General features: G+C 39.8%; 1 protein-coding gene across 1 annotated transcript in view; it reads left to right on the plus strand.

The window, feature by feature from the left end:
- The window catches only part of chrm2a (cholinergic receptor, muscarinic 2a), a 138,859-nt gene that overhangs the window by 51,814 nt on the left and 63,857 nt on the right, over positions 1 to 23,188 (plus strand). Inside the window, exon 2 of the mRNA XM_041781252.1 lies at positions 3,566 to 3,715. The gene's annotated coding sequence lies outside the window, so the exon portion shown is untranslated. The remainder of the gene's footprint in view (positions 1 to 3,565; positions 3,716 to 23,188) is intronic.

The raw sequence follows: 23,188 nt of genomic DNA on the forward strand, positions 1-23,188 counted from the left end.
CATTGTTGATAATAGAAGAGTGGCTGGAAATAACAGTTGCACAATGCACTGTGAAGACTCATGACCTATTTAGTAATCATATCAGAGGTGTCTGGAGTGCCTAGCTGACTTTTCTCATTATATATACACTTGAACATCAGATAGGTAGCAGCTGACCGCCAGCAGCAGGCAGACTGATAGCCTATCTCTCCTGGCCTTCTCATTACCCAACAAGGCTGTTAGGGATGGATAAAAGAGTTACACAATGCACTAAGTTGAGCGACGGTGGATGTCTATATTTGGAAAGTAATTTTCAATTTAGTAATTTTACATTTTTATACAGTACTGTGCAGAACTTTTTGGCATGTTTGGGCCAAAAATTGAAGCTGAAGCAAGGCATAGATGAGCACAGTAAGCCCATCTGAGGGCACCATGGGCCCAAAAGGAGGACTGACACACCCTCGGTCATGCTCTGGATGTCCCAAGGGCCCAGAAAACTGCTGGCAGCCTCTGGGCATATTACCAGGGGTGACAGGACAAAAGAGATGCCTTCGAGCTTGACCTTGGCTGCCAAGTGACACACGTGTGTTGACACGTGTGGAGCTTAACTGTGCTAGGACACGTGACTTTTTCTGATGTTTCTTTTAAAATACATGTCGCATGCTAAACTTACCATGAATGCACATACCTAACAAAGAGCTAACAAAGAAGAAAAGGCAAGTGTTGGTGGAGCCTAGCCACACAACGTAGCTCTCAGACACCCCTCTTACAGACCTCCTGCCATCACATCAGGACAGAAGTGATAAAATACAATGTATTCCCCATTTCCTGCTTTAGAGTTGCTGACGCTAATGTAGCTACACTTGCTACTTGCTACTTTTAGATAATGTTACTTTGTAAGCTAATGTTGCTTTTGGCTTCAAAGGTGATGTAGCTAACATAGTAATGTTAACTTTCTCGCTGATGTAGCTACATTAGCTTTAGCAGCGTTAGCCTTCATAGCTAACATAGCTTTAGCTTTGTAGGCAGCATTAGTGTTTTTATGGATGAAAAGCTTTTTTTAAGCAAACTGTTTAGTTGGCTATGTGTATTACACTTGTAGGTTTTACAGGTCAGGTTTTTGACTTTAAACTTTTGGTATCCGTGCCCTAACTGAAAATTTAACCCTTATTTTAAATTTCTACATGTATTTCCATCCTGACAGTGAAAGTGTCTTATAGAAGTGGTCTGCAGTGTGGATACATGAGAAAGGAGGTCTGCAACAACACTGTCGTCAGTTTTTTGGGGTGGCTGGCTTTCCTTCTCCTCTATGTCTGCACTTGAGTATTTACTAGCTAGGAGCTAGCAGCTAGCTTACCTAGCCTTCCCTCTTGTCCTTCTTAGTTTCTAACAAAACTATACAGGGAAGCTTTGGTGGAAAAAAAATACCATGATTTTTTAACTAATTATTAATTGCTTGATTTGGGAAAAACACAGGTACATCATTAAAAATACACGGGAAATTATGAACACGCAAATACTCTTCTGATTTGTCCATTGTCTAGCCTAATTAAAAAAAAAATAAGCCAGCCTAAAACTTCAGAAGGATATCCAATCTGAATAGTGCTAATAGTTATTAGCTAATGATGCTCACAATCTTTACTTGACCATTTGCTAGCTCACCGCTAGATGCTAACCAGTAACAGACCAATATCTTCCCCCTTGTCTTTCTCAACTTCAAGTAAGGCTGCTAAAGAAAGTGTGGCTGAAATAACAGTTATATGGAGATTTATGTTGGTTGGTGACTGAATAGGCCACTTGATTTGGCAAAATAAAAATCAATTAACCTAAAAAAAAAAGTATTTTTAGACAAATGTAAACGTCTACCACTTGTTTTGACAAACATTTTATTTTCCATATATAAACTAACGTTAAACTTGGTGAGGGTAAACTAGTCATACGTGCATTACTGGTTCCTAGCCAAACATGGTTATCATATTAAGAGTTAACTGTTGTTAAGCTAGCAGGGCCTATAAGCTAGCAGAACAGTACAGTTTTATCTTTGTGCCTGTCATTATCTAAAGATTGGGATTGGTGTGTGGTTATATGCTGTGTGGAAATATGGGATTGGAGAGTAATTTAATCTGAGGTAATTTTAGATGGTTAACTTAACCTTAACATATGCATACTTGACAATAAGCTAGCAAGCAGCATGCTCGCTAGCCGACCAGTATCTTCCTCGTATTCAGACAAGGCAGCCATAGTGGAAATAACAGTCACACAGTCCACTGTGGAGGATGGTGATTATTTAATTTGTCCAATCAACAGTCACCTAGCTTGCCTTTCTGTGATATATTTGACTATTAGCTAGCTATCAGCTGCTCACCAGCAAGGCATTCATTCATCACAGTGCTTTAAAGAGTTAAAGGCAGAACTTTTTCAACATTAAGAGAAGAAGAAGACAGGAAAAGGGACTTTAAATGGATATATTGAAATGTGAGTTCATTAAGTGACTAATATTTCCCCCTTTGTCTTGTCTAACAAGGCTGGTGAGGGTGGGAATAATAGTAATACACTGCACTGTGGAGAATAGTGATTAATTTGGTCATCCAATCACAAGTAATTTGAACCTTGCTGCCTAAACTGTTAGCTAGTGAGCAGCTAGCCTGATAATATTACCTCCCTTGTCCTTTCATTATCATATGAGGTTTGTTGAGGGGGGTGTAGGTGGGAATAATATCTACACTGAGACCTGTGAGGACTAATGATTAACTTAGTCATTCAATCAAAAGTAATCTGGGACGACTAGCTTACCCTGCCATCACATGCACTTGATAGCAAGCTTGTAAGCTAGCAGACCAGTATTTCCTCCCTTCTCCTTCACATTATGTTTGTTGAAGGAAATGTGGGCGGAAAGAACACTTATAGCTGCTACAAATGTGCTGTGAAGTCTGAGGATTAATTTAGTGATTTGATGATGAGTCTTTTAAGACCTAGCTTACCCTGCCAATCATTTTCTCTTAAGCTAGTTTGAAGCTAGCAGGTAGAGCAATATCCTCTCCCTTGCTCTTGTAATTATTTAAGGTTGGTGGAGGAAGTGTGGGTGGAAATAACAGTTACACTGAGATGATGATTAATTTCTACATTTGGAAAAAAAAACAAACAAAATCATTAAAACATCATTAAGAGCAACACAAGGTGGATGACTAATACATCTTACACACTTGGGTTTTGTATGGAGGAATGTCAGAGATGTAAAGTGTTGATGAGAGAGTATTAGAGATGCTAGTGGGTGGATGTGATTAGATATGGATATATCAGCACTGGCTGTTTTCCCTTGTTTCCACTCTTAATGTAAAGCTCTATAGTCTTATATTAAACAGATGTCTTTTACTTGAGTGGTATTGATCTTCTCATTTAGGCCTGTTTCCCAACAACAATTCATTTAATTTTACCCTAAATCGTCCACCATAACCGTAATGTGCTGTACAGTATAGCTGGAAAATCATTTGAATTCTCTCATGCAGAGAATTTTAAGGCCATAAAATTAATGTTGTGTTGAGGGGTTCTCCTTTCTCATTTACTTTCCCTCTTTTTTTTTTTACAGTGGCCATGGCTGTAAACCATGAAGCTGGAGCCAGACACGCCCATTGCTTCCTTCCGTCAAAGAAAGCCTCTTTGGTGCTACATTGAACACAAGCTCTTCGAATATGCCATCCAAGTGCGAGAAAGCCCAACGGACTGCTTAACACCCGCTGTAAGTACTGAAACACTCCGACTGTAGAGTGTTCACTCATAAAACTCACCCGGAGACAAATCCGGAAACACAAAAACCCATCCAGATTCCTGCCTGAGTCGTTTCCAAATCATGTCCACTCTTCAAATATCGCACTCATGGTCTGTGTATGTTTACTTTCCTTTCATTTTGTAGTAAAAAAGTCATCGTTCTAACAGTGTATATATTCTGCTGCTGGTCTCTGCTTTAACCTCCTGAGACCTGAGCAAGCTTTGGATTGGAATGGATTTTTAGTTTCTCCCTTTTATTATGGATAAGTAGGACCTGATAAGTTTAAAAGCTCAGCCTTGTCTTTGAACAGGAATTAGTTTTGACAAAAATGGTATCCAAAAATTTCCTGAAGGTCCTGCTTCTGCAGAAAATGCAGCATAGGTTTTAGAGCAGATGTTTTGGCTGCTGGTCAGTTGTTGGTGCTCTTCAGACTGTAAGAGATGGTGTTTGCCATTGAGAGAGGTACAGTGGAGCCATTATGATGGCACACTTTAAGGACTTAAGGCCAAGCATGAGCAAAATTTCCACAAAAAGTCCACAAAAAGTCCTGAATTTCGTGGAGATTTTCCTTTCCAGTCCACACAAGTTCACTCAAATTAACTAAAATTATTTAAAGAAATTACAGAAAAATTCTGCGAAATTTCTCAAACATATTTTTAAATAATCCTATGAAAGGTTGATTTCTTCAAATATTCCCCAAAAGTTTTAGTGAAACTTTATCATAGAGCCTAAATATTCCAATAATATTTTAACCAAAGAGTAAATGTAAATTCCTGAAAATTCTTTAGGAAATTCCCCAAACATTTTTCCCCGAAATTGTCATAGAAATTCTTAAGATAAAAAAAGATCTTGTATGTTCCCAAGAAAACTGAAGCAAATTCCTCTCAAAAAAGACAGAAAAGAAAAAAAATACAAAAACATTTCCCAAATTTCCAAGGGAATCCTGAAATTCTCCAAGCAAATTCTTGAAACTTTCAGGCCCCACTCCCACCAATTCATGGTCGATTCTCAAAAATTTACAAATATTTTCCCCAAATTTACACAAAAGTACTTAAAAAACTTCAAAGCAAGTTTCCCACAAAAGACATGTATACTCCCAAAAATTAGGAATACATTTCCCAAACTGCCATGGACAACCACAGAATTTCCAAATTCCCCCTAAACAGCCAAACAAATGTCTCAAATTCCTTTGAAAATGCCACCAAAAAAACAAAAAACAAAAAACAAATTTCCCTAAAAGTTTAAGTGAAACTCTGCAAAAATATACAAACATATCCCTAAAATTCCATGAATATACTTGAGAATTTCCAAGCAAATTCTTCATAATAACACGAACAAATTCCCTTTATAATTCTGATAGATTTTCCTGTACAGTTATCTGAACAATTCTAGTACCAGAATTTATTAATATGTTGTAGGAAAGCCAAATTGTAATGTCCTCATATGAGGACAGGGAATTAGGAGGTTAAAATGATTTAATCCATCCCAAAAATCCTTCAAAACTGAAACATATGAACTTCCAATAACATATTTACCTAAATATCTCAACCAAGGCAGAATTATTTATATCATTATTATTTTATGATCCCAGCAGGTTGTGGACTGGATGTATTAATCATACGTAACAAGTCATGAACTCAATGCACCACACTGCCAAGTCTATCTGATATTCTTTGTAGAAGTGCTCACAGTTCTGTGCATCCAAGTCCTACAGTGGCTAATGCATCACCTTGAGTCATTACGACATGTGTGTGATTTTTTTTTTAACCTTGTGAGTGGCTTTTCAACAGCTTGACTTACATCAGTGGATACAAAAGAACTCTATGAAGACTATGAAAAGGAGTAGATTTATGAATCACCACAGCCACTCAGAGGCCTTGAAAGTACAAATATTATAGTAGCAAGGCAACAGAAAAGAGGGTAAATAGTATCAAGGCAGTGAGAATATTTCAGGTAAGTAGTATTTCATGCTGTCATGTGTTGAGAACTAAAGGAAGATTTGACAGACTTGCATAGTTCTAAGAACTATTGAACCCATTTTTGCCCCTTTTAACCCCTACTACTTTTGCTGGCCATTTGCCCCGTTCCAGCCCTTTAACCCTTTTTGCAACCTTTTAACTGCTTTTCACCTTTTTAACCATCCATTTTTGGCACTTTTAATACATTTGTGCCACTTTTAACTACTTTTCACCATTTTCATTGCCAATTTTTCTTCTTTCTTAACCCATATTTGCCACCTTATCCCTTTTTAGTGCCACTTTAACCTATTTTTGCCACTGTAAACCAATGTTTCCCACTATTTAACTGTTTTTCGCCAAATATTTCTGCCAATCGTTGCTACTTCTAACCCAGTTGTGCTACTTTTCATACATTTTTCAAATTTTCAACCAAATTTTGCCACTTTCAACCTATTTTTCACCATTTTCACCAACCATTTTTCTTTCTTACCCATTTTTGCCACTTAATCCCTTTCTTTTGTGGCTTTAAACCTAGTTTTGCCACTGTAAGCCAATAATTCCCACTCTTTAACCACTTCTCACCACATATTTCTGCCCCTTTTTATACACTTTTCCAACTTTCGACCTATTTTTGCCACTTTTTAACTGCTCTTCACCATTTCTTCCACCCATTCTTACAACCTTTTTCCTTTCTTAACCTATATGCTGTTTTATCTTTTTTGCCCCTTTAAATTGCCTGTTTTTTACCACTTCTGTCATTTATTTCTGCCAATTTTTACCTCCATGGGCCCCTCATTTGGCTGGTCCCAAGAAAGCTTTCCTCTTTATCCACCCTTACAGGTGGGCTTGGGTATACTACACTACACTTTGGTACCATATCACACAATATGATGAAATACTTTATGTTATAATGATAGATCACTATGATATGTTGCTATGTAGCCATGCTATACAGTAAAGTACAATGCAATGCTGAGATTCTGCTTCATGGCTGAGTTGCTGTTGTTCTTAAACGCTTCCACTTTATAATCACTTGCGGATATTCAGCAGGAAAGTAATATAACAAACCATCTTTTTGCACGCTTGAAGACCCATTTTGTATAACAAATGTTTGCTAATGTAGACTTCATGGCTAAGTGCTTGATTTTACACATCTGTGGCAACAGGTCTGGTTGAAACACCTGGATTCAGTAATGAACAGATATGAGTCGTTTATCTGTCATTGGAGCACTAGCATGCAAACGTTTGCAGCTCAGTGGTTATATGTTTGGATTTCTGTTTCCCTCTGTGGACTGGCAGTGTCACTTTATGTCCCAAGAGCAAGAGACGATGCAGAAAGACAGTGTTTTGTTAGCTGATAGGGTGATGCAGCATTCCTGACCAGTATGGACATTTATACAAATTTGATTGGACAGGTCTTTTCTCCCGAGGCTGGGGTTCATGTTCAGAGGCTTCAAAACCCATCAGATCAGGTGTCACTCTGTCATGCCAGACAATATCTGTTCTCCAAAATGGAATTTATGTAAAGCAATGTGTGAGCACTTGATATCAACAACCTCCCTCCCCACAGCGGGAGTGAGTGCGAACATTATCAGCAGGCATGGCATCTGCACTTACTCACACCACTGTTTGATGCTGTTCCACCAACAGCGCTGTCAAGAGCCCTCCCTCTTCATCATCGCAGTGCTTTCCAGAACCATATCTCAAATGGAGTCTCTGCGCTTTCATGTCCCTGAGATTGAAAACGTGCACGTGCGACGGACTGCATATCTGAGTCTGTAATTTGCATTAGAGCTTGTGCATCTTTGTGTGTTTCTTTGAGTATATTCATCTGTCTGCTTTTTTCTTGGTGTGTTTGTACGCTCAAACACACCCAAAGGACTGTCAGGTCAGCTCCGTGTCAAGCCGGCCAAATCACTGGCACAGATTAACAGGAGAGGGCAGCGCCAGCCTTTGAGGGCAAGTGTAGTGGGAGCAGTCGCACCAATTAGGAACCCGACCACCCGGCCCTGTGCTCACACTGGCTGGCTGGAGATAACAGAGCAGCCACACACATGCTCAGACAGATAGGCACACAGGGGAAGCGCTCGCTGCATACCCACTCATAACTTGCTAGCTTATACATATGCAACACCCAACCAAACATCATCCATTAGCTGGAACAGGGGCCTGAGTGCGCTGCTCGAGGTGTCAAATATGCATGAGGGAGTGGAGGTCTGTGTCTCATAATCCTCGGGGCAATTAATACAATCGTTTTCAAGGCCAACACCCAGATGCACATACCAAACCTCTCCCCTGGGCTTGTTGAATTTTTTAAGGTGGACTAATTTAAAGGTAGGTTAGCCAGAGGCTTGCTTTTATGGATTGGGGCCGTCTAGGAAAGGACAGCAGGCCATACATTGAGAATTGCTCAGGGTGATGTATGGGGCTGAGGGGACAACATATTCAGTGGCAAACCTCTGGAAAAGCTGCAGATAAAAAGGGTCCGTTTTGCTAGCTGAATGTAAAATGTCTAGTAGTGAAAGGCTTTTTTGAATTGCTGAATTCATACGCAAATGTTCACTTTTTGACACCTTGGTCCATAGAAATTCTGAGAAATTGCAGCCGACACACTAAGACTGTTTTATTTTTCAGCCCACTTTAACCAATTATATCTCAAAGACAGAGAGAAGTAGACAATTGAAGTATTTTTCATTCAGTTCTTATTGAATATGTGGAATTTACAGCTTTTACCTAGCGTCAAAAAACAAATAGCTTCACCAAGACCCTGACCTTTGTCTGGTAGTCTGAAGTGGCGAGTAAGCACAGCCTAGGGTACAGTCTGGTGGGGTAGTAGGGTTGTCACGAACCCCTGGCCATGCTGTGAACTTCCCAAGGGCCTTAAAACTGCCAGTGGATTCCAGGTGTATCACCAGAGGTGAAAAGGCTTGGATAAAAGATATGCTGTTGAGCTTGACCTTGGCTACAGAATGAATATATGCTTAAAACTTATGACTGTATGACCTCCAAAATCCAATTACTTCATACATCACAGCGGACACTTGTGCAACATTTCAAGAAAATCCCTCAAAGTTTTCTTGAGTCATTCAAAAGTAAGGCATGAACATTGAGGCCAACGACTCTGACTTATGACCTATGACCTTGAAGATCTACTTACTCCATCCTTGTGTAAGAGTGGACGTTTGGGCAAAGTTTGAAGAAAATCCAAGCATTCTTAAGATATTGCTGGTTTTGATCGAACTTTGCAGCTTTGCATAAAAACATTCTCAAACTTCAGCAGTAATAATGGAGTAGATGTAAGAGGAAAAATGCCAAAGTGCTTTCTGGTCATTTTTTAAAACCAAGCCTGTTGCAGTGCTTCAAACAAGCCCCCTCCATTGAGGTCAAGTCGTTAACCTACAATAACCCTAAAATGAGGTGTATAAGGTCAGTGTATGTCAGAAAACTGGTTTATATTCTTAAATTAGAAATCCAGAATTAAGGAACAGACTATTTCCAAATCACTGTTTAAAAGTGGAAAACAAAAAAGGCATCCCTGTGGCCCTTTTAGGCTGTTTGACATCAAAATGAGAATCAAGAGACTGAAAAGGAAAACAGAACAGTTTCGCTCATCGTTTTAAGTTTTATAGAACTCCTTTCGTCATTTTCTTTTTGTTTGTTTTTTAACAACACTTTTCCTGCCAATTTTTGCCTCTTTTAAACATTTTTTGCAGCATTTATGCTTTTTTTGCCATTTTCATCCATTTTTACCCATTCAAACCTTTTGTTGCCCTTTTTCAACCCATTTTTACCATTTGGCCCTTCTCACCACCTTAATCTGCCATTTTTTTCCACTTTTAACCCATTTTGTTTATTTTTATCACCCTTTCACCACTTTTTTCCTGCCCTGCTTGCCTCCACTAACCTTTTTTTTCGCAGCTTCTTTGCTTTTTTTTTTTTTTCCCCCAATTTCAGCCATTCTGCAATTTTAACCCCATTTTGCTGCCACTTTCAGCCAGTTTTACCTGGTGACTAATTTTCACCACTTTTAACCATTTTTCTCATGCTTTGGCCCTTTTACCTCTTTTCTGTCCTGTTTTTCCACTTTTATCCAATTTCTGCCATTTTTAACCATATTTAAAATTTGTATAGTTTTTTTTGTTGTTGTTGTTGTTGTTGTTTTTGTTTTGTTTTTGACAATTTCACAATATTTTTGCCTTCCAGTACCCTTTTCTGTCAATTTCAACCAATTTTTCCACCTCCAAATTTATCCCATTTTGCCATTTTTAACTTTGTTTTGTATGCTTTTTTTGCCAAGTTTGCCAATTTTTGCCTTCTACTACCCATTTTCTTGTCCTTTTCAACCCATTTTACTTGTTGACCCAATTTCACCGCTTGTTGGCCCTTCTCACCCCTTTTTTTCTGCCCTATTTTTTTCACCCAATTTTGCCATCCTCAACCCCCTTTTACCACAATTTCCTGCTAATTTTTTCCGCAATAATTTCTTGCAGCTTTTAGCCCTTTTTTTGACAAATTCACCCATGTTTGCCTTCTAAAACTTTTTGTAGCCACTTTCAAACCATTTTTCGTCTTTTTAACTCCTTTTTCACTGGTTTTCTTCCCTGCTCATTTTTTGCAGCTTGTCTTTTTTTTGCCAGTTTCACCCATTTTTACCTTTTGAAACACGTTTCTCTGTCACTTACAGCCTCATTTGTCACATTCCTGCTATTTTAAACCACAGTTTTACAACTTGTATGCTTTTTTGCCAGTTTCACCCATTTTTGTTCCATTTTTAGCCCCCTTTCAACACCTTTTCCCGGTAATTTTTGCCTCTGTTTACCATTTTTTGCCCTCTTAATTTTTTCTATGCCACTTTTAACCCTCCACTTGTTGGCCCATTTTCCTGCCCATTTCTGCCGCATTCAACTACTTTTTGTGATTATCTAATAATTCTTGTCAAGTTTTCTCCGTTTTTAACGTTTATTTTCTGTTACTTTGATTTTTGCACAAAATGTAGCTTAGTAATGAAGTCCAACTTACTCCTCAAACGCTTTAGAGCAATGGGCCAATCCCCTTTGTTAACATTACTGAAGACATGGTAATTCTGTTATAAGGAGAGGCTAATGTTTTAAAAAAAAAAGATTTTATATTGTACTACAGCATAAATGAATAAAAATGATGCTTTGTTAAGTGGCAATTACTTAGGTTAAATGTAAAATGTGCATACCACAGCTCATCTTTACAATGGACCGTGATTTTGCTGACTCCCATTGGCCCCTCATTTGGCTGGACCAGAGAAAGCTCTCCTCTTTGTTCCCAGTGGAAACCTGGTGGGAAATCCTGGAAAAAATCACAGATACAAATGTTAATATAACATGAATATATCTGGTTCTAGTTATTAAGGGGGATGTTTTTCTGCATCATAAAGGATCATGGTATCCGGTAGAAAAAAATGAAATTCACTGGAGCTACAGAATTCCTGCTTTATTTATTCAGGTGTTTCCGTAGCATCACTGTTCCTGCAGAGCATCTTCAGCACATTGCAATGCATTTAATTCTGCCTCCATCTTTTTGAGGTGTTTCGTGGAGTGGATTTTAGCCTCTAGTCAGATATTGATTGAAATGCTCAGCGTGGTGTGAGGAGAAGAAGGGGGGGGGTGATATTCAGAGGCATTCGGGTGGTGGGGAAGCAGTATTGATTGCACTTAAAGTGACAAGATTGAGGAGGCCCACTTTGACACGTTATCCCTATTGCAGCCAACAGACAAAGTGCAGGTCCCGCGGAGCAGAGCCGATTGATTTCTATGATCACGAACCATCTTGGACCTATGAATCCTGAGCTGGAAAAATAAGTCAACAATTTTTCATCGCGGCGCCGTAATGTAAGGAGTGACGGGTTGGTTGATTTAAGAGAACGAGTAAAAACGCTATGGTAATGAATTGACTTCATGCACGTCGTGACAAGCTGGAAAGTCCTCATAGCTCCAGCAATAATAAGCAGGCGTGTAAAGCAAAGGGAGTGGTAGTATATTTGTGAAGGCAGGTGTTGTGGTTGAGCCGGGATTTCGTTCGTGCATAATTCACCGGCGAGGCACGGAGCTGATATAGCCTCTCCCTCTCTTATGACCATCCATCAGGTAAAATTGCTTTCTTCTAACATTAGGCTGTCAACAAGAAATAACAAATGTAGCCATGCAGAGCAACACATGATTACAGGATAATAATGCCCTGAGGTCAGGTGAATGTGACCTCATTCAGGGTGCAATAATAGTCCCTAAGACGAGGACTCACCAGAGAGATGCTCATCTCCATCTGAAGTGGCTGCTGTCAGGTTGCCCTGCACTTCTACGATGTCAGTTTTTTTTAATCACTCCAGCTGCATGTTTCTTATAATTGAACACAGTGAAAAGAAACATCACGAACCTGCGTACAAGGAGCAAGATTGGAAACATCACCCTTTAAAAAAGAGAAAAAAAAACCCTCTCACCCAATAGTGGAGGGCTATTTCGAGCCCCACATTTGCACTGATTGATATTGTGTAAATCCATCACTATAATCTTCCAGGAAATTGCACGGGCGTTTGCAGAAGTCTAATCGAGATGTGGAAGCACTCGCAGACCGGCTAGGAGGAGGGAAAATTAAAGAAGAGGGGAAGACAGATGGGAAAGGGACCTGCACGACTCAAGACGGGTATTTTTAAATGTGAAGAATATTCTGAAAGAGATGGGAAAGGTGCGCCAAATTCATGAGTAAACAAGCAACGAAGGAGGAATTTTTCCTGCTTTCTTGCTCCAGTGATCTCGGCTCCTTCCGTCCCAGTGTTCCCCGTCGCCTGCAGGTCTCTGGTTCCATGTGCTGAATAGGAAATTACCCATGAATAAGGCAGAAAAAAGCCACTTGCAAGTGATTAACACACGCCAAAAAACTAGCACCTTCTCCACTCTGGAGCATGCACATGCAAAGACGAATGTGCAACACGGTAATGTAGCTTTTCCCTATTAGGGCTGTATTATATTGGAGCATTTAATCAAAAAATCCTGCCCACTCCTAATGTCTTAAGTGGAAGAAAATGAGCGCAATAATACAACAAGGAACACTTCGATTGGATTTTTTTCGTACGTATTTTACAGTGAGGGCTATAAAAGGAAGCTGTGCACAAGCACAGTGTGGCATCAGCACAGCAAGTGTTGGAGCGTGTGGTTCTCGGTGTGGAGGGGGTTTGTTAACTGAATTGTGAGGTCTAGATGGTATTGTTCTTCGCAGGGGAGGACTCAGAGGACGTACTAATGAATGGAGCTTGGGGGATTCGGTTGGATTGGCCGTCAGAGCAGGAGGAAGGGAGGTATGTTTGTGATGTAAATGTTGAATTATTGAAAAGTCTTTGTCAGTGTAGTTAATTACAGTCATTTCTGACCTTAAAGAGAATATTTTAAGTCAATTTGATGCTTCACTAGGAAAAGGGGTCAAATGAACTCAAAGCAGTGATGTGTTAATGCTTAATTTGCACGAAAATGTAAGAGACTCTTTCCAGCAAAGCTCGACTGAGGTTTTTATGAGCCCTAAATAACACGTCCAAACTTTAATGATCTGGTATATTTGTTCATTAAGAAAGCTGTTTGATGCTGAAATTAAAAAAAAAACCTGACAAGTTTTTACCCAAGATATAAGAGATGCAACCAGTTGTATGTCCAGTGGGAAAAATGGCCTGATCCAGAATGTGCTGGACCCTGATAATGGACTAACTACCTATCTTATTTAAAAAGCAAATCAAATGCTCGCTTTGGCCACACCTCCTTCATCCTTCAGGTCTCCATTCCCCTCCTGCATGTACGCTTTTCCCTTCTATCCCGTCACTAGGATTTGGTTCAGGCAACGATCATGTCAAAGTTGATTTTATTATCCTCTGTGTGTTTCTTTGGTTCAGAAAGTTCGCTGGCTCCTCTTTTGAGGTGCTCTTGGTTCCTACAAATAGCATCCCTGATGGGCGGGATCATCTCTCTCTCTTCCCTCACATGGTGGCAGGGCTAATGGTTAGAGAGGAAGGGGTTCATGTGAATAAAACTGGAAACACATTTGAGTCTCTAAGTGACACATAAATAATTTTAATAAAGGTTTGTCAAGTCAGTGTTAACACGGAGCTGAGAACAACAAACCCAAAGGGTGTGTGACTTCATGCTTGTGCACAAGCATGAAGTGCATGCACTGAGATGCCAAAGCACTTTGGTAAAGTTTTGCCCACTAAGAGGGGTCCAAAGAGGGCACTTTGTCAAATTACCCCACTTAGATAGGTCCAAAGGGAGCAAATTGTCAAATTCCCCCCACTTAGAGGGCACGTTGGTAAAAAAAAAAAAAAAAAAAAAAAAATTTGCCTACTGAGAAGAATCCAAAGAGGGCACTTTGTGAATTTTCCCCTACTAAGAAGGCTCCAAGAGAGCACTTTGATAAAGTTTTGCCCACTAAGAGGGGCCCAAAGAGAGCACTTTGTCAAATTTCCCCCATTTATAGGGGTTGAAATAGGCTAGAAGGTCCGTTGGAAGGCTGCACAGAGGGCACTTTTTAAATTTTTGTCCAGAAGAAGGGTCAAAAGGACAATTTGTGAAATTTTCCCCAGTAAAAGGGCATTTTATCAAATCCTGTCCATGTTGAAGGCATCCTAGAGGGCACTTAACCATGTTGACCTTTCATAGTGGCATCCTAGAGCAGTGGTTCCCAACCTGGTGTCTGGGTACCCGTAGGGGGCTCCCAAAGATCTCAGGGAGGGTGCAGCACCCTGCCTTCTCTGACGTTGTCAGAATTAGATGTACATATTTCTATTTTTTAAATCATGATTAGAAACATCGTGTAGAGCATCTTAGGGCAAACAAAAATATGTTTAAAAATTTATAGAGCATCCATTAATTTTTTAGCAAAAAGAAAAATCTAAATTTTAGGGTGGATTTTTTTAATGATAGGGTTATATATTTTCTAGAAAATGGTGTCAGAATTTCAGAGTTTAAAAACTTAGAAACTTAGTGGGAAAAATGTGAAATTTCTGAGTAAACAAAGCCAAACATTTTGACACTAAAAGTCAGAAATTAAAAGTTTTTAAAATTGTAAATTTACAACAGTGTAAAGTCAAAAAGAGACAAGAAGCCAAACTTAAGACAGTGATTTCACATTTAACGTTTGGTCCAAGTATGTTTACAACTTTCAAGTTGAAAAAAATATAGTTTTGTTCTTGCAAATTTATGACTTTTTAAACTTGACATTTTTTTCTTGAAATTTAGACGTTCCTCCGTTAATTTCTTTTCTAGAGTGGTCAAAAACACCATAGTATGAATGGATAGTTTATGCATAAATGTTCTGTCAAGAACAGGTATGGCTCTACTATATTGGGATTTTTTCAGTGAAAACAATTAATATATGTGACTTTTTTTTCTTTTTTTTTCAAGTAGGTCATGGGGGGGGCTTAGCTTTTCTTTGATACTAGTGGGGGGGGGGGGGCTGTGGAAAAATGTTGGGACCACTGTCATAGAGGTCACCTTCACAGCCTATTTATTAAACATTAGGGTACCGAGGGGCAGGGGTGATTGCCCCCTGTGCCTCCCTCTGAGTCCATCAGTGATACTCGAGCAACAAGTCAAATATATGCGTGCCACATAATAAAGGCGCTTTGTTTTACTGCTTTAAAATCAGAATTTTGCTTAATTGTTAATGCTTTTATTGTGAAAGAATAAATTGCTCTGCTCTGCATCCCATCATGGTTCTGGCCCAGGACTTGTTTTCCAGAGTCTGGTTTATTCCCTCTTGGAGAAATGCCGTTTATGAAGTTAGGCGTGAGACGTCAGTAACTTGGAGTGCGTTCACTTGTGAACAAATAGTGCAATCATGTGCAAATGTATTCTAATAACAGCTTTGTTCTACTTAAAATTCCATCTTTGATTCACTTTATTTGTTACCTACATTTTCTCTAGGCTCCTAATCAAATCGCAGGAGGGCAACGGGGAATTTATGTGCATACATACATCTTTAATATGAGCAGTATGAATTTCGCTGCTGTGGTAATATATTTTAATCATCTAAGGATTTCAGTGATTCAAATGAGCAGGTCTTTCCAGACGGGTGGGATTAGCGCTGCTCGGCTAAATGTGTGCACAGTAGTTAACCTGCGTGTGGGATTGAGTCGCCTGTGCTTGTACGCTTTGTTTGTAATCACCTGCATGTAATGAGCGTCTGACTTGAACACGGATCATCGTCTTTCTTGGTTTTAATTAGGTTATAAATGCCAACATGTGGGCCGTTCTTTTCCGCAGCACGTGAGCATTGTTTGCCGTTTGCTCTGCCGGACGAGGGACTGCTGTTCATCTTTTGTCACAGGTTGACATGTTGGACAATTACAGAATGTGAATGACTCAAAGGCAGAGCCAGGAATAGCTGCCCGAGGCACCTCTCACTTCCTGACCTCTATTCCTCCCAACATGCATCACAACGGGCAGATGCACACTGTAGCAACCACCAATTAAGGCCGCATATCCTTCACATGAGGGCTATTGCTAAATCAAAGCTTGGAGAATAATGAGCTAAAGTAAACAGTAATTACAGCAACCAGGTCATTGATTACACTTCTGTCTCTGACTGGCCCTTAGGGGAATCTCCAGGCGGGAGAACATCTCCAAATATACGCTTGATAGCAACATGTGACCTTATGGCTCGCAATAAAACCCATTAATCTTGTTGAATCAGTATTATTCACATGGCGTTAAAGCGCCCACGTGTTGCCGAACCCAGCTGCATTCAGACATGGAGATTGATCACGACTCCTCTGTACTGAACGTACATTCACACTCCGCCATTTATTTAGCGTGTGATGATAAATCTTTTCATGGTGCCCGTGCCAGCAGCGTGAATTATGCATGTCGTATGGATTTGCCCTCCCTATGAAGAAGTGGCAAAGACATGACCGTGCAAGCTGGTGTCACATTAGGGAGAGATAAGGCTTGAGAAAGTGCTGATTTGTTGAGGTTATTCCAATCTTCAACACAATTTGACTGTAATCCCAGAGTGATGGAGGGAGACAGTGGGTTAATGATACGGGTCAGCAGCACACATAGAAGCACTGATCTTTGGATAGTCGTGGGATGTATGAGACTGTCCTTGGTGGAGGTGTCGACATTAGATTGTTGTTCCTATATTTCTTATGCAAGGGCTGCCTACAGAATTGGCTGGGCCCCTGAAAACTCAGGGAAAGGCCTTCCTCATTTGTGATTTATTGATGTCATCAATGCATGTGATCTAGATCCAATCAGAAGCACTGTTGCTAGAATACTGGCTACCTCTTTTTGGACCTGAAAGGTCTGTCAGACTAACTATGTCCTAGCATTTGCAATTTTAAGCCCATTTTTAACCCAGTTCTGCCAAGTTGAGCTACTTCTTTTTGCCTTTTTTAACCAAATTTGAAGCTTTTTTGCAACTTTATTGCCACTTTAACCCATTTTTTTCTGTTTTCTGACGTTTTTGCCCCATTTGACCCAATTTTGTTGTGTCATGCCCTTTTAACCCACTTTTTTGCCACTCTTTTGCCACTGTTTCGCCATTTTAAACTTGTTTTAACTGCCCCCCCCCCCCCTTTTGCCACTTCTTTTTGTTTGCAACTTATTGGCCAGTTTTACCTTTTTTTTTAGGCCATTTTTAACCCATTTTCCACTGTTTTGCAACTTTATTGCCATTTTAAACCTATTTTAAGTTGGGGGATTGTTGTCAGTTTTCCCACATTTTATCAAATTTGTTGGGTTATGCCCGCTAGAACACTATTTTTGCCACTATTTTGCTACTTTTCACCAATTGTTGCCACTTTCTGCCTTTCTTTAGGATATTATGCCCATTTTTGCCACTGTTTTGCGTGCTTGCACTCATTATTCATTTCTTTTTGCCACTTTTTGCCAAATTCTGTCTCTTTTTGGTCATTCTTGCTACTGTTTTGCTATTTTAGACCTGTTTTTGCGGCTTTTTTGTCAAGTTATGGGAGTTTAACCCATTCTTTTTCTTCCCGATTTTTTTTGCCCATGTTTGTCAATTCTTTTTGCCAGTTTAACCCATTTTTGCAACTGTTTTGCAACTTTATTGCCACTTTGAACCTATTTTTGCTGTTTATTATCCTTTTTTTTCCCCATCTAACGCAATTTTGTTGTTTTACAACACTTTTTTCGCCATGAGTTTTATCCACCTACAAGCTCCATAGTTAATAAACTATAGCAGTTGTTGACCGTCAAGCTCAGGGTACTACTGGAGCTGCCCCCAGACATGAACTGGTGGTAATTAAAGCCTAGACTATTAATTCAAATTTACAGTATGTGTTTTTAGCTAACCACCCCCAGATAGTGGGAATTTGCTACAGAAATATTTCAAGTGTGCCACCTTTCTACCACATAAATAAACCAAATTTCAACTTCCAATCCTATGACTTTTTTTGTCGCTTTTAAAATTCTGGTGATTCTTCTGTATTTTTATCATTTCCTTTTAATTATTTTTGATTATCAGTTTTAGTCAGACTAGCAAAGTAATTATCCTTGTTTTTACTTCATTTATGCCCAAATATCTTTGCCTAAATCCATTCTCTCAGCTCAAGTATATGTTCTTATTGGTCTTAGCCGTTTCCAAGCCAACATGGCACCCCAGAGCCTCATGAATGTTCCTGCACTCACAGAAAGGGACTCTATTATAGCCTCATCTAAAAGCTGCTAATTTAACGGCACCACAGTCCAAGTCAGTTGATCGTCTTTGCGGGGGGTTGGGTGATGTTAAAGCAGCCAAAGAGGGACATTAGTAGGGTGTCAATCTAAACAGCACTCTCGGCGTACTGTAATGACAAAAGGTATTGAATTATCTGTGTTCACTGTTTGGCTGCAGGGGGGTTAAGGGTCGTCGCAAAGAGTGGCTGGTTGTCAGAGCATTAGCAGTGCTACGCCTGGTCCCTCAGACCATTACCATTCACTGCTGCCATTATCAGAATAGATCCTCATAAAATCTCCACATTATCTCCAAGTGAACACACATCATGTAATGCACATTGTCTCCCATTACAAGCCATATTGCATTCTCACCAAGTCATCAGCAGGAGGATTCGCAGGTGGCAAAATTTGCATACATGTTAGAGTCAGGCAGTGTGCAGGTTACATGAAAAATGCAATTTTCTGCGTGACTTCCCCCTCCTTGAGATGGCAGCTGTGCAAGAGCGAGTCCATGCCACCTGTAATTGCAATGCAGCTGACATTTCTCATGATTCTGAATGCTGGTGCAAAAGGTTTAAAGTTCTTTTTTTTATTGAAAAGGGTCATGCTTCTGTAAAAGAATTACTTCACCATAAAATTTTGGTACCGGTCATCCCTCATAGCCTGGAGTGCTTGATATTAAAGTGCTCACAGTAATCACAAAAAAGGGGAAAGATGTGGCCTTCAAAAGCTGCAGTTTCTGAAAGAAGGAGGGTAGCCGTAGATCTGGTTATGTGACAGCAAAATAAACATGGGATAGTCATAAAAATGGCACAGTCTTGGTCCCTTACCAGGGTATTTCATCATCCAAGCTCAGTGTGAAGAGGATTTTGTCCATATCACACCATTCCAGACCTCTTGGTTTACTCCAGGTGCAAATTAAGGAAGTCATGGTCCTTAAATTTAGAGAGTACAAAGTATTAAGGTCTTGGTCATGGGGCCTAGAGCTCAATTCCCTAATTCACTGATTCTTTAAATCAACATTTTTTATCCGAGTACATAGCACAGTAGCAACCTGAATACTCAGAACTATACAAACTAACTCTAACTCTAAATATTGTTAATAATGACATTGTAATATTAAAGTTAGTATTTAAATTGCTTATGTTTGCTAATGTGGTAAACATTCTCATGGTTGCATCAGGCTCCACGAATTAGAGATGCCACTCTGACATTCTGGAATTATGGGTAATCTTGGTTATTTCCTTTGCAAATGTACCATGACTTTCTTAAAATGACATTAACAACATTCAAACTGGTGTCATCTGCATACAACATTATTTCTCGTTTAAGTAGTTTGTGATATTGTATTCAAATACATGTACTTAACTATGGATTTGCCCCCCTCTTGTAGTTATGACAGCCTCCACTCTTCTTGGAAGGTTTTCCTCAAGATCTTGGAGGGTCCCTGTGTGAATTTGTGCCCATTCATTTATGAGTTTAGGCACTGATGTTGGACGAGAAGTCCTGGCTTGCAATCTCCATTCTAGTTCATCCCAAAGGTGCTCGATGGGGTTGAAGTCAGGGCCAGTCAAGTTCTTCCGCACTGAACTCAAAAGCCATGTCTTTATAGTCCTTGCTTTGTGCACTGGGGCACAGTCATGTTGGAATAGAAAAGAGCCTTCCCCAAACTGTTGCCACACAGCTGGAAGCAAAGCATTGTCCTCTATGTACTGAAATTTTGAAGCATTAAGATTGCCCTTCACAGGAGATTAGGGACTTAGTCCAAAACCTGAGAAACAACCCCATACTATTATCCCTCTTCCACCAATCTTCACAGTTACAGTGCAGTCAGGCAGGTAATGGTCCCCCGGCGTCCACATAACCCTACACCCCTCCTACAATGCTTGGCATTGGACTCAGTGATCTGAGGCTTGTGTTCATCTACTCGGCCATGGAAACCCATTCCATGAAGCTGCCACTGTACAATTTTTGTGCTTTCATTAATGCCAGAAGTTCAGAACTCTTCAGCTATGGAATCAGCAGAGCAGCTGTTGACCCTGCTCTCTGCTCTTATGTGGTCTTTGAATTCAGGGTAAGTTGCTGTTGTTCCTAAACGCTTGCACTTTCTAATATCACTTACAGATGACTGTGGAATATCCAGCAGGGATGAAATTTCATGAATCTGCTTGAAGCCACTTAGATCTCCAGAACGGTCCATTTTCTATTACAAATGTTTGCAAATGGAGACTGCATGGCAAGGTGCTTTTATACACCTCCACGGGTCTGATTGAAACACACTATGACATTATGGCAGTATGGAGGAAAGGAATGGAGTTTTTACATCCACAACTTCACTGTTGAGCTAAGTTTGCTACCATGGTAGTATTAAGATGTGTTCCAGAGTCACATCTTGTTCCCTATCTTGAGCCCAGATAATTATTCATCTAAAAAATTCAAGTCCCCTGAAACAGTGTCGGATTCAGCAACAAAGGTGAAAGTACTCTCACTTCTCTACATAGCCAACCTTTTACTCGGATTAATGCTCCAACATGCATGTAGCCCCATGAGGAGCATCAGCCAGCTTGTGTCCAAGGTGTTCGATTGATGACAACCCTGGTTCCTGTAAGGGTTTTCGATTCAGCGCATCAATAGCACTCAGTAATTTCTAAACAGAATAAGTGAGCGGTCAGTGGGGGATGTAAAAGAAGAGCCTGCCACAAGGAGCTCTTTCCTCTTGTCCTGCTACATTTTCACTGACAGCATTGTCCTCGGCACAGTGACACGCAGTAAATGGAATAGTCTCTTTGCCTTTTCTCTCTGCGAGAGGGCAGCCTCTAAGAGTACTTCAGCAACCCATTTGTGAGAATAAAACTGTAATGAAGTGACGAGAGGTACAAGAGTTTTCACAAGGTGCTTTATGAATTTTTGTGTATAGTCTCTGCACTCTCCACATTTTTGCTCCATCTAAGTACAATGCTTAGTATGATATCATGCCAAAGTTATGCTCAGATTTTCTTTTCCAGTTCACTAAAATCCATTGCATTTTACCTCACAGGTTATCAAGAATACTGAAGCTTTGTCCTGCCTCATTTCTACAACTAACACAGCAGCAAAGGCGCTGTTTCGTTTGCTTGCATTGCCTATTTGTGTTTGTTTTAAGGAACCCTAAGACTTAATAACTAATATTATGGGGTTTTTGCAACATGAAATTCCTTTGCTTTGTCTCCCCCAACTGTTCCACCAAATACAATAACTCATCATTCTTTTTCCGTCATTTTAAGCTTCTCTTTTTTTCCTGGTTTCAATGAACCCATTTTTTGTGAAATCCCCTTGGCTTCTAATGTCAAAGCCTTTGGCTTTGTCTCCCCCCAAAGTTCTCTTTAATTATGTAACATGGGCACTATATCTTCTGCATGTATTTTAAGGTGCCCTTTTGTTCCTCTTTCAAGGTACCCTTGGTATTTAAATCAAGTATTTATATAGTGTTTCACCTAATGCAGGGACAAAAGTTGTTATCTCTATCACGTCTATTTTAAGGCAACCATTTTGCCTAAACTTGCTTTGAATCCTCTAACAAATACCCTTGAGTTTTTATGTCAAGACTCTGTTTTTTTCTTGCACCCCTCCATCTTATAGTGTCATAAGTGACCATGTCTTATTCTTCCATTTTAAAGTGCCCTTTTTCAGTCTTTTGAGGATGTTTAAAGCTTTAATTTTGATGACCCATGTTTTTTTATGGCAGGAAATCTTTTGGCTTTATCTCTTACTGTTGTTCCATTAAATACAGTAGCAAGGAGTACTTTTTCTTTTACTTTAAGTTGTCCTTTTTGGCCTATTTTAAGGTTACCGTCAAAGTTTCTATCAAGTACCCTCTGGTTTATATGTCAATAAAACCACTTAGCTTCATCTTGCAGCCATTAAAGTTGACGAAGGTATTACTATATAGGTATTATTATTATTATTTGGTTCCATGTTAAGGGTTCCCCTATTCATCTGTTTCAAGGTATCCTTGGCCTCCTAGTGCTTAAGATACCCTTGGCTTGGAACTTGTCCCCATTTTAAGGTTCCCGTTATGCACTTTTTTCAAGGTACCCTTAGCCTTTCTTAAAGTCCCCTTGCCTTATATATCAAGGAACCTCTGTTTTGCCTCAGATGTTCCCTCTGATATGGTAGCATAAAGGATCAATCTTTTTGCCTCCAGTTTAAGGTACCCTTATGTGCCTCTTTCAAGGTACCCTTCCTTAGCTTATATTGTAAGGTGTCGAACCAGCATATGCTCAGATACCTAACCTTTGGCTTCTTTTTTGTCAGTTGACCTTGGGTTTTTTTGTCAAGTAACACTTTGGCTTTTATTAAAAGTGACCATTATGTTAAGGTACCCTTGGCTTTTTGGTGTTTCTTTCATGATATCCTTTGGCAGCTGTTTTAAGATACGTCTTGTTAGAACCACAAGTCAAAGTTACTTACCCCTTTTCAAGCCACCTTTGAGCATAAAGCTTTAGCTTTTGTACGAAGTGGTTACCTCAAAATGGCTCACTAGATTATGGTTAGGCAAAAAGTGCTTGGTTAGGTTTAGGCAACACGTCATGGTTGAAATTATAGTCGACTTTACAACCCCCCTGGGTTAGTCATGCCTCCTTTGATCCGTCCAACCCTCCAGTTCCACACTCCAAACAGATTCTAACTACATCTCTGCCTCTGTGCCTTTGGTAACATCTCCAAACTGGCTCAAAATGACACGAGTTATATGAAAATGATAGTGCCCTACTTTTCAGCGGTGGAGTTGAATGGAGAGTGAGGACAGCCTGTCTTTCAAC

Source organism: Cheilinus undulatus, linkage group 23 (assembly GCF_018320785.1).
Source record: "Cheilinus undulatus linkage group 23, ASM1832078v1, whole genome shotgun sequence".
NCBI classification, from domain to species: domain Eukaryota; kingdom Metazoa; phylum Chordata; class Actinopteri; order Labriformes; family Labridae; genus Cheilinus; species Cheilinus undulatus.